This window comes from Typopeltis vanoorti, chromosome 2 (assembly GCF_054136105.1).
Source record: "Typopeltis vanoorti isolate ZY-2024b chromosome 2, IOZ_Tvanoo_1.0, whole genome shotgun sequence".
In the NCBI taxonomy this organism is placed as follows: Eukaryota; Metazoa; Arthropoda; class Arachnida; order Uropygi; family Thelyphonidae; genus Typopeltis; species Typopeltis vanoorti.
In genome coordinates this window covers 38,520,076-38,532,798 of record NC_143550.1, presented here as the reverse complement: position 1 = coordinate 38,532,798, position 12,723 = coordinate 38,520,076, and the positions used below count along the sequence as shown (strand labels likewise).

Sequence of the window (12,723 nt, the reverse complement as noted above, 5' to 3'; positions counted from 1 at the left end):
ACAATATCATTCTTCCACAGTCATTTCTCCTCCTACTGGCCACATAGCTAAAAAATTCCCTAGGATTTTCTTTGGATCTTAGGGCCAATCTCCTCTCATATTCCAGTTTCGCTTTCCTTACCACACTAGTCACTCTTCTGGCCTGTGTCTTATATTCCTCATGCATCTCTTCACCTGTCTCCTTATATCTCTTCCATAGCCTCTTTTTCGCATGCAATTCCTGTTTAATATTGTTTGTCATCCACTTTACTCCAAATTGCGTCCTCTTCTTCACTCGTGGTATACAACTTACCATTGCTGATAACAAATATTCTTTCACAATTTCCCACGCACTGGTGATATCCCGGCCTTCCAATTCCTCCCTCCATGAAACTTCCCGAAGTTGACGTCTAAGACTATTATAATCACCTGCCTTATAATTCCACACAAGTTCCCGTCTCTTTGATACTCCTGCATGTGTATTCATTTTCCAAGTCAACACCAATATGGTCACTCTCTCCAACTGGTGGGAGAGACGTCAACTCAGTTATTATCAACTCTTCTGATGCTATAACCAAATCCAAAATTTTTGAACCTCTTGTTCCCTCTGTTACATGTTGCCTAAGACATTTGTCCCTCAAGAATTCTAGAAATTCCATTCCCCTATTGTTACATGCATCTTCCTCTCTTCAATTTATACTACTGAAGTTAAAATCTCCCATAACAATCATTCTTCTTACACTTGCCAAACTTAGTTGTCTAAACATCTCCTGGTCCCCATCCTCTGTGCTCCTGGGTCTGTAGCAACACCCTACTAAATATCCTGTCTTGCCTACCTCTACCTCACACCATACGCTCTCAAAATCATTTGTCTCACTTCCTTCCAAATTCTCCACTCTTAGAGGACATAGGTCATCACTTATCATAAGCAGCACCCCACCACCACGCTTTCCCCTCCTATCCTGACGAAAAATGCTATACCCAGCGACTTCTATTCCTGTTTTTATATCCCCTTCTGTCAACCACGTCTCAGTGATCGCAATAATTTTTGGCCAGGCTGATGCTATCTGCGCCACCAATTCCTCTCCCTTATTCCGGATACTCCTGGCATTAGTATACAGCATATAAATGCCATTGTTTCTATACCCAGCATTATCCCTTCTAGACTCCACTGGGCTCAGTGTTACCTGACATTGTCTCCCTTCTCCCAAGTATCCATTCCCACAAGAGGCCACCCCTGCTATCATCCTCCCTGGGACACACTGACTCGTTCAGAACAGCAATCTCTCCAGATGCCTACGTCCTTCCTCATTCAAATGTAAACGGTCTCTCTCATACAACTCCTCTCTTTCCTCAAATGCACTCCAAGCATCCACATATACCAGTCCTCTCTTGTCACACATTCTCGCTATTATGCCATTCAATATCACCGCTCTTCTGCTCAGCTCATCATTATCATACCTAGGCAACACGCACACTATTTTTCCTCTCTTTGTCTTCTTCCGTACAGTCTCAAGCAAAAATCTCATATCTCTCATTCGTTCCTACCATCACAATCATCTCATCCACCCTTTCACCTCTCTTAATTGCCATAGCCACCCTTTCTATTGTTCCTCCTGGCAAACACTCCTCACGCATCCTATCTTGAACACCACGGATCATTGAGTCGCCATACATTATACCTCTTACCATTCCCTCGCTCCTATTGTTTCCATTCTCTCCTCTTCTTTCATTCCCATACCTCTCTCTTCTACCCTCTTCTAGCACTGCCATACATCTCCCTCATTCCCTCTCTCCTACTGTTTCCATTTTCTCCACTTCTAGCACTTCCATATCCCTCTCTCATTCTGTCTCTCCTACTACTGTTTCCATCCACTCGTCTTCTAGCATTCCCATACCTCTCTCTCTCATTCCATCTCTCCTACCGTTTCCATTCTCTCCTCTTCTAGCACTTCCATATCTCTCTCTCATTCCGTCTCTCCTGCTGTTTCCATCCTCTCGTCTGCTAGCATTCCCATACCTCTCTCTCATTCCCTCTCTTCTACTGTTTCCATTCTCTCCTCTTCTAGCACCCCCATACCTCTCACTCATACTCCCTAAATTCTCTCTCTCTCCTACTCTGATTCGCCTTGCATTTATCTCTTCCATTCTCCTAATCTTATCTTTCATACTTCTGCTCTCATTCACAAGACATTCCACCTCCTCTTTCAACTCATCTATCTCCCTCTGCAGGTCAGTCACTCTTAATCTAAATTCACTCTCCCAAACAAAACCATCTCCTAAACTTCCACAGTCACTCACACCTTCCACACTATCAACTATTATTTTCTCATTCTCTCCTATCATACTACTTGTCTTCCTACATTCATTCCCCGTTCCTGGAGCAACAAAGTCGGATATCGATATATCTAATGTACTTATTTCCTCCAACTGCCTGCATTTTGTGCACATACGCTCTCCACTCTCTTTAACAAGCCACATATGTAATTCCCGAGACACATACATGCCGCAAGTACTGCATGCCACAAAGTCCCCTATGATATTGCTAATAATTGAGTTCTTAAATGGCGGAGGACTTGGCGTTATGCCACTTGCGACTGCTGCTGAATCCACCATCATTCCTTACTGCCGAGTAGCGTAATCTTTAATAATTATTCAATTAATAAATAAGAGGGAAAAAAAGTACAAACATCAGAACATTTAAGTACTAAATATAATTAAATAAAATGAAATATAACTAAATACAGTAACTTAGCTTCGTTTTGTCTTCCACCGTTACGCGTTCGATTCCGACGGTACCAAAATATATTATATCGCGACAGCAACTAACTTCCAAAAAACAACCACTGAAGTACACTCGTATTCAGAGAAACAATTTAGCACTCAAAAACGTAGAAAAATGGGGAAAAAAGTGGACTATTCACCGATTAAAAATCACTTTCTTCTGCACAGCTCAAATTCACCGCCATGTGCTACGGCGACGCTAGCGCCACTCAATATCACAAATAAAAAATGTTTCTGCTTACCTGCCAACCTATTAATCTATCAAATGCATTGTTATTTCTTGAATTGCCTATGAATTTAAACTTTAAGTTAGCATTCTATGATTTTATGTAAAAAAGACAATCAGTAGCCATTTATATTATACATGACAAGAAATTATTTTCCTGTTTAATTATTTACTCAAGAGTAAGCAAAGTTTGCATGTGAAGTATCTTGACATCTAGACTATTTATATATAGATGCTGTTAACTTCACATCACTTGCCTTAGTATCTCATAATGAACAGTGTACTCCCATTCAGGCATGTATGTTTCTATGCATTATGGGAAGGATCACTATCCAGATCATTTGACTTTTGATTTCAAATCAGGGTGGGTAGTAAGACACAGGAATGCAGAAGTCATATTTTCCACAAGTAGTAAAATTATGTATCACTTACTTTATTCTGAATCAGAGACTGTCGTAAAAGGTTTTTATTAGTTACAAAGTAAATTATACTTAACAAAAAATTATATTCTTGTTTAATCCTTTACTCAACACTTCACAAGAATATTATATTCTTTCAAGAATAACTTACTTTATAACCCAGCAAAGAAAAAAAAAAAAAACAGTAACCCTTTTTTACTACCTGCAACACACACTAATAAATCTATACAAAGTACACTTATTGTATGTTATTTAAGTATCTCAAATGTCATATATCAAAAAACATTGATATTAGATATTAAAATTATTAAGAAAACTGCTTAACATGATATAATGTTGGTGATAGAGAATAAAAAAAGGAGGAATGGAGAAGTCAAAGAAATAGTGTCATGTCAGGGGGACTTTTTAGAGAGAACCAGGAATGCATTATTATGTTGGTTTAAGAATGCTAGCGTATCCAAAACAAGGGGAAATGTTGCATCGATTGTGTTCATTCACCCAAAAATTGTCAGAATAAGTGAGACTGACAGGAATAAAGAATGGAGGGATATGACTTTTGTGAAGACAGACAGAATAGAAAAGGAGGAGAAGGAGTGCTACATAGTGATAGCAGAGGTGTTATGCCCAGGATATAGATGCAAAAAGTGGCAAGGTTTTGAGGTATGGTGTGAGACAGAGGGTGAAATATTTAGTTAGATGTTGCTATAAACCTGGTAATGCTGTGACAAGGAAATATATATATGAGTTTGCCTAGTAAAGAAGAAAAGGGTGATCATTATAGGTAATTTTCATAATGATAATATAGATTGCAATGAAGGGATGGCATCTGGGGAAGAGAATGATTTTTTAAGTGTCTGAGAGAGAGAGAGATCTACTTTAGGCAGTAGAATAACAGGAATGCACAAGAGGCAAGGGTCTTGGATTTGATTCAGAGGTTTTCATAAAAAGGTGTCAAATCCTCCAGCTGGTGATAGTGAACATGAAGTGATCAGCTGGGTTGCCAGCCATATGAGGACATCTGTGAGAAAAGCATATGTGGAACTATAAGGATGATGATTATAAAAAACTCAGAAGATAGCTTGCAGCCATATCATGGAATTAGGAATTGGATGGAAAGGAGATCAATGTTGCTTGAGCCCTTATCAAGAAATATCTGGCAGCAGCAATATTTGAATGTATTCCAAGGGATGAACGAAGAAATGAGGCATATATATATATATATATATATGTTAAAGATACCAAGCTATTTTAAACCTGGTTTTACTCCATTTCCCAAGTAAGCAAACAGACAAACGAGTCAAGTTTGCGCCTGCAAGTGTTGCAAGTCTAGCTGACCCTGCACGTAGTGCAAAACCAAGGCAGCTCATGGTAAAAGTAGAATAAGCTCTGATCACTAATCTTAATATTTACCCTTAATGCAAAGCACATCTCCTGGAGGAGATGTATGATGCTTTGTATTAAAGGCAAGGGGGCCACTACCCAGACCGGTTTCGACCTTTATTGAGGTCTCATCAGTGGGAGCCAGGCTAGAAATAACAAGATTTTAGTAATACACATTACAGTACGTAATACAGATACTTATAAGCTCTGTATTACTAAAATCTTGTTATTTCTAACCTGGCTCCCACTGATGAGACCTCAATAAAGGTCGAAACCGGTCTGGGTAGTGGCCCCTTGCCTTTAATACAAAGCATCATACATCTCTTCCAGGAGATGTGCTTTGCATTAAGGGTAAATATTAAGATTAGTGATCAGAGCTTATTGTACTTTTAACATGAGTTGCCCTGGTCTTGCACTACGTGCAGGGTCAGCTAGACTTGCAACACTTGCAGGCGCAAACTTGACTCGTTTGTCTGTTTGCTTACTTGGGAAATGGAGTAAAACTAGGTTTAAAATAGCTTGGTATCTTTAACATTTATTATAACCAAGGTAAAATACTTTCTACATATATATAATATATACACACACACTGTATATAGTAATCCCTCAATTAACCAACCAAGGGCAAGAAATTTGCTAGCATAACTGAAGATACAATTATAGGGTGTAGTATCAGAAGTCAGCCGACACACTGAGTTAATTGAAGAGTCATTCATTTGAAGGTTAGATAAGACAGATTATGGCACACATGCATACACACACATAGAATAATTTAGAGGATTTCTGTATGTGGATAATAAAACAAATTAGAAGATATAATCAACAGCAATGAATAATGTACATTTATAATGAACCTTTTGTTACATATATATATATATATATAATACACACACACGTTTGATAAAGTAAACCAGCAAATACTCCTAAATTGTCTAACTAATATCGGCATAGATTTGAGGGATAGGAAAATAATTTATCAAATTTACAAAAATCAAAACAGACGGATTAAAATCAATGATAAGGAGAAAATAATAAATATAAGGAGTGGAGTAAGACGAGGATGTATACTTTCACCACTTTTATTTAATTTATATATTTAAAAGCCCATTCAGGAAACTAAAGATAAAATAAATAGTGGCATAAAGATAAATGGTGAGCAAGTCATGTGTATGAGATTTGCTGATGACATAGCCCTTGTAGCAGAAAATTAACAGAAATTTAACAGAACAACGTTAAAAACAATGCTAGAATTACTAAATAAGAACCTTGGAAAATATAAAATGAAAATCAACACAGATAAGACTAAAATCATTGTTACAGGCAAAATCCCTATCAATATGGACATCAGCTGGAAACAAATAAAACAAGTGAAAAGCTTTAAATATTTAGGAAGCCTAATAACAGAAGATGGCAGAACAAGAGAAGACATAAGATCAAGAATAAACAATGTAAAAGTCCAATTCTCTAAGATGAAAAGCATTTTAACAGGAAACCTCAACCTACAATTGAAAAAAAAATTAGTCAAGACATTGATATGGAGCATTACACTGTATAGATGTGAAACCTGGATTCTAGGCAGAAAAGATGTAAGAAGATTGGAAGCTTTTGAAATGTGGTGCTGGCGCCGCATGAACAAAATAAAATGGACAGAAAAAAAAATCAAACAAACAAGTCCTGAGAAACAAGAACTCTAATTAAATCGATCAAAATTAGAAGGGATAGGTGGTTTGGACATATACTTCAACATGATGGACTTCTGAAAAGAATAACTGAAGGCAAAATAGAGGAGAAAAAAAAGAAGAGGCAGATGAAGGAAAAGCTTTCTTGACCAAGTCAAAGACAGCACGGGTTTGAGGAGTTACCAGGAGGTTAAGAAGAAAGCCAATGACAGAGCAGAATGGATGAAATTGCTGCTGAGCTACCAGTCCCAAGACTGATGCAACTGATGATGATATATATATATATATATATATATGTTAAAGATACCAAGCTATTTTAAACCTGGTTTTACTCAATTTCCCAAGTAAGAAAACAGACAAACAAGTTAAGTTTGCGCCTGCAAGTGTTGCAAGCTAGACCATGAGCTGCCAAGCTAGATCATAAGCTGCCTTGGTCCTGCACGTAGTGCAAGACCAAGGCAGCTCATGGTAAAAGTAGAATAAGCTCTGATCACTAATCTTAATATTTACCCTTAATGCAAAGCACATCTCCTGGAGGAGATGTATGATGCTTTGTATTAAAGGCAAGGGGCCACTACCCAGACCGGTTTCGACCTTTATTGAGGTCTCATCAGTGGGAGCCAGGCTAGAAATACCAAGATTTTAGTAATACAGAGCTTATAAGTATTTTAGCAGAACAAGTTACCATAAGTTGGGTCTTGCACTACGTGCAGGGTCAGCTAGACTTGCAACACTTGCAGGTGCAAACTTGACTTGTTTGTCTGTTTGCTTACTTAGGAAATGGAGTAAAACCAGGTTTAAAATAGCTTGGCATCTTTAACATTTATTATACCCAAGGTAAAATACTTTCAACATTTATATCTCCTCCTGAGATTTTTATTTAATAAGGTTAAAACACCTGTCTTACTCCTTTGTTTATAGATTGTTTTTCAGACTGTTTTCATTATTTTTATTTCATTATCTTTGTATATATTCAATATTGCATATAGTAAAATATTAGGCATATTTATTCTTTGTAATATATTATTATTATGGGATACTCCAAGAAGTCCTTAGACCCATTGAGGGAGGACCTAAACATCATGTCAAGAACTATCCAACATTTGCACAGTATCTATCATACTTTGCTTTGAACTCATTCACAGTTATGGCAACCTATTCTACTCATTCACTACTCTCCAAACAAAAAACCTGGTTCTAACACTCTTACTCAGTTTCCATGGATGGCCCCTAGTTCTCTCACCATCAGACCTTTTCTGAAAAATTTCCTCTGAGTTAATCTTGCAAAAATCTCTCAGTAATTTGTATATCTCAATCATATCACCCCTTTTCCACCTTATCAACCAGTTTCTGTAACCCACAAATCTTCAACCTGTTCTCATAAGGTTCATTCCATAGACCTGCTACAATCTTGGTCACTCACCTCTGGATCCTCTCCACCTCCTCATCACCCAGATCTGCATGCAGTAGTCAAGATGGGGGCCTTATCAAGGCTCAATAAAGAGGAACAATAACCTACTTGTCTCTGCTCAAAGTATTCTTCAGTAACCAAGTGATCTGATAAGCTGCTTTAGCCACTTTTGCTATGTGCCCCCCCACAAAAAAAATCTAACGCAATATCCACTAAACACTCCCAAGTCTCTGGCTTCGTTAATTTCATGGAGTACAGTTCCACCAATGTTGTATACAGCTGGTAATCTTTACACCCCAAAATGCATAACAACCAGTTTCTGTAACCCACAAATCTTCAACCTGTTCTTTGCCACATGAAACTGACATCCATTCTCCTTTGCCCAGCCTGTCAATCTATGCAAATCATCCTGCAAAATTTTGACATCATCTGTATTAACTATTGTTCTACCCAACTTTGCACTATTAGCAAATAACTGAACAGTTCCTCTCAGATCCTTTCCAATATCATTAATGAACAAATTAAACAGTAGCAGTCCAAGAACAGAACCTTTGGCATGGCACTAGTCATAGGCCTTCTTTTGCACTCTAATCCTGAATAAACTACTCTCTGATATCTCTCCATCAACCAACCTCCTATCCATCTCATAAACCTTACATCAAACAGTATATATCTTTTTTACATTGTCAAATGCTTTTTCATAATCTATACACAAAAGATGAGCTTCTAAATTAAATTCTCTTCTTTTTTTCTATAAGTAGTTTTAAACAAAAAGCTGCATCCATTTAGAGCATCCTTTTCTAAATTCATTTTGACATTCTAATAATATTTTTTCACTGTATATTTTCAATTTTTCATTAAGTATTCTACTATATATTTTGTTTTATCCCCTTTTTTAAATATAGGTATTACTATACTTGTATTTTCTATTGGTATTTGTCCATTTTTATATAATTCATTTAAAAATTTTAATAATCTCTGATGAAATTTTTTTTCCAGCAAATTTATACAGTTCAGAGTTTATCCCATCTTAAAAACAGCAGAAGATTTACCTTTTTTTTTTTTTTTATTTTACTTAGGCTATCCTTTAATTCTCTCACTGTTATTATATCATTTAAGGCATTTTGTAAGTTTTGGGTATAATTTTTTTATGTTAGTATTATCTGTCCAAAGATCTGTAAAGTAATCAAAGAATTCTTTTAAATCTATTTTGATTTATATTTGCAGTTTATTTTATTTTATTTTATTTTATCTGCATTCATGTGTTTTAGTATTTTATACATATTGGGTCTTATTTTGTATATATCATTTTCTAGATATGATACAAATTTTTCCCAACTTTCTCTGTGTCTCTTTCTGATTTCTCTTTTGGCTATTGCTCATCTTTTTTTTTTTTTTTTATATTCAGTTACATTTTCTTGTTTTTTGGTATTTAACCATCTTTTAAAGGCCAGTTTTTTTATGTTCAATTATTGTTTTTATTTCATTGTCCCATAGTTGTATTTTTTTATTTTTATGATATTTTTTTTGTGTTTCTAGACTTTCATATCCTGTTGATGTAATAATTTCTTTTATATTATTCCATTCTTTCTCAATGTCTCTTCATTTTCTTGTATTTTTTTCTAAGTAGTTATTAATCCTCTGTTGGTATAAATTTCTTATACTTGAATTGTTTAGTAGCCTTACTTAGTAATTAGATTTTGTTTATCTAGTTTGTTTATTTTTTTGTATTTTTTGGTGTCCAAAAAAGGTTTCCACCAAATTAACCAATTTGGTGGAAACTTTAATTTTGCATGCACTAAATAGTGATCTGTGTCTATTTCTAGCCCTCTTCCAACTTTAACATCTAGTAAGAGTTTGCTGCTTTTTCATTTGCTATAAAGTAGACTATTACTGATTTTTGTCCTCTTGCACACTATGTTTATTTTTATGTTTGTAGAATGTATTCATTATTTTTAAATTATTATATAATCAATGAATCACTTTCCATTTTTGTTTACTGTTGGCTCTCCAAATTTTTCAATATATTATTATTTTTTATTCCTATTCTGGCATTAAGATCTCCAGCTATAATTATACTGTCTATTTAATTTTTCATATATCCCTTGTAACTGTTTTGTAAAAGTCATTATTTTCTTCTTCTTTTCCTCCTTCTGGGGCATACACTCCAACAAATCAATTTTTGCTCTAATTGATTTATAGATCCAAATCATTAAACCAGCTTTTGCACATATTTGTTTGTCCACTCCACTATATATAATTAGTTGTTTCTTTTGTTCCTTTAAGTTTCTTTTTTGTTTCTGTAAGAACTGCAATTTCCATATTTTCATCATTTAAAATTTTATCTAATTCTTCTTCTTTATGTGCTATGCTTCTAATATTCCATGTAGCATATATCAACATGTTTTTTTTTTCCCGAAGTTTCTTAACCTTTTCCAGTTTGCAGTCGTTTCCCATGTTTTCTGTCTAGTTTGGATTTCGTTGAGACTTGAAAGTAATATGTGTTTCCCTATTATTATTTTTAAATTATTATATAATAATATATAATAATAATATAAATATATTAGAAAAACATGGTGATATATGCTACATGGAATATTAGAAGCAGCACATAAAGAAGAAGAATTAGATAAAATTTTAAATGACGAAAATATAGAAATTGCAGTTCTTACAGAAACAAAAAATAAACTTAAAGGAACAAAAGAAACAACTAATTATTATTATTATTATATATATATATATATATATATATAGTGGAGTGGACAAACAAATATGTGCAAAAGCTGGTGTAATGATTTCGATCTATAAATCAATTAGAGAAAAAATTGATTTGTTGGAGTGTATGCCCCAGAAGGAGGACCTATATAAATACCCAGGAACAAGATTCAAAGAAAGACTCTTATTATTTTTAAATAAAATTTACTCAACTGGTATCCCCCCAATAGAATGGAAAAAAGCAATTGTGATTCCTATCTTTAAAAAAGATAATAGAGATGACCCTAAAAACTATAGATGTATTAGTATACTAAATTCCTGTTACAAAATATATAGCAGAATCTTAAATAATAAAGTAATGAAATATTCCGAAAACTTTATTCTAGAAGTACAGAATGGATTTAGAAAAGGATGATCATGTATAGACCCGGCCTTTTCCCTAAAATTAATAACAGAGAAAAGAAGAGAATACAATTTAGAAACACATATTGCATTTATTGACTTTGACAAAGTTAAAAGAAACATATTAAAAGAAAGACAAATACCAAATAATATCCTAAAAGCTATCACAAGTATATATGAAAATAACCAAATACAAATAAGATTAAATCACGAGCTATCATATATGAGAGAGATAAACCAAGGGGTCCGACAGGGATGTCCCCTCTCAGCAACTCTTGTTAATATCTACTTAAATGAAATAATAATAAAATGGAATAAAAAATTTACATCAAGGAATTAAACTTTCTCCTACAGTTAACTTAAACACTCTCCTCTTTGCTGATGACCAAATAATAATTACAAATTCTGAAGATAACTTACAGAAAGCTATTTTAGATCTAAATGAGATATCCAAAGATTATGGTATGATAATATCAATGGAAAAATCAAAAACTATGGCCTTTAAAGGACAAGATCCAGCAAGAACTAAAATAGTATTAGATAACAAGATCTTAGAACAGGATGTATGATCACTTATGAAAATGAAAAAGATATAAACATAAAAATTGCAAAATATTTAAAAATAACAGGAGTAATTAACTCTATATTTAAACCAAACCTAGTTCAAAAACAAACCAGGCTAAAAGTATACAATACATTAGCCCTACCGGTCTTAATGCATGGAAGCGAAATCTGGACAATAAAACAAAAAGACAAACAAAGATTAAAAACAGCAGAAATGAAGTTTATGAGAAAAACTGCAAAGTATACCCTATTTGATCACAAAAGAAACGAAGATATTATGAAAGAATTAAACCAAGAACCAGTAATTGAAAAAATTAAAAAATATAAACATAAATGGATGGAACACGTTCAAAGAATGAAAACAGAAAGATTACCAAAACAAGCCTTAAAGTACAAGCCATTAGGAAAAAGAAAACCAGGACGTCCTCTTAAACGATTCAACGATGACTTCTAAGGCCAGAACAGGCCATGCTAGGCCTAAATCCTTGATATGCATGATGATGATGATGATGATATAATCAATGAATTGCTTTCCATTCTTGTTTACTGTTGGCTCTCCGAATTTTTCTATATTATTATTTTTTTATTTTTTTATTCCTATTCTGGCATTAGGATCTCCAGCTATAATTATACTGTTTGTAAAAGTCATCATTTTCTTTTTCACCTTCTGGGGCATACACTTCAACAACTATTAAATTTACTTTATTTAATTTCAATCGCACTTCTAATATTCTTTCATTCCAATATAATGAGTTATTTTTGCTCTAATTGATTTATAGATCCAAATCATTACACCAGCTTTTGCACATATTTGTTTGTCCACTCCACTATACATATACATATATATATATATATATGATATAATAATTAGTTGTTTCTTTTGTTCCTTTAAGTTTTTTTTTTGTTTCTGTAAGAACTGCAATTTCTATATTTTCATAATTTAAAATTTTATCTAATTCTTCTTCTTTATGTTCTATGCTTCTAATGTTCCATGTAGCATATATCACCACGTTTTCCTTTTTCCAAAGTTTCTTAACCTTTTCCAGTTTGCAGTCGTTTCCCATGTTTTCTGTCCGGTTTGGATTTCATTGAGACTTGAAAGTAATATGTGTTTCCCTATGTCAAGTGACTAGCATGATGATAGGTATCCTAGTGGTGGGCTGT

The 12,723-nt window shown here is 34.2% G+C and overlaps 1 protein-coding gene across 2 annotated transcripts in view; it reads right to left on the bottom strand.

The window, feature by feature from the left end:
• The window catches only part of LOC150108931 (uncharacterized), a 298,899-nt gene that overhangs the window by 179,865 nt on the left and 106,311 nt on the right, over positions 1 to 12,723 (bottom strand). The gene's annotated exons all lie outside the window — the stretch shown is intronic.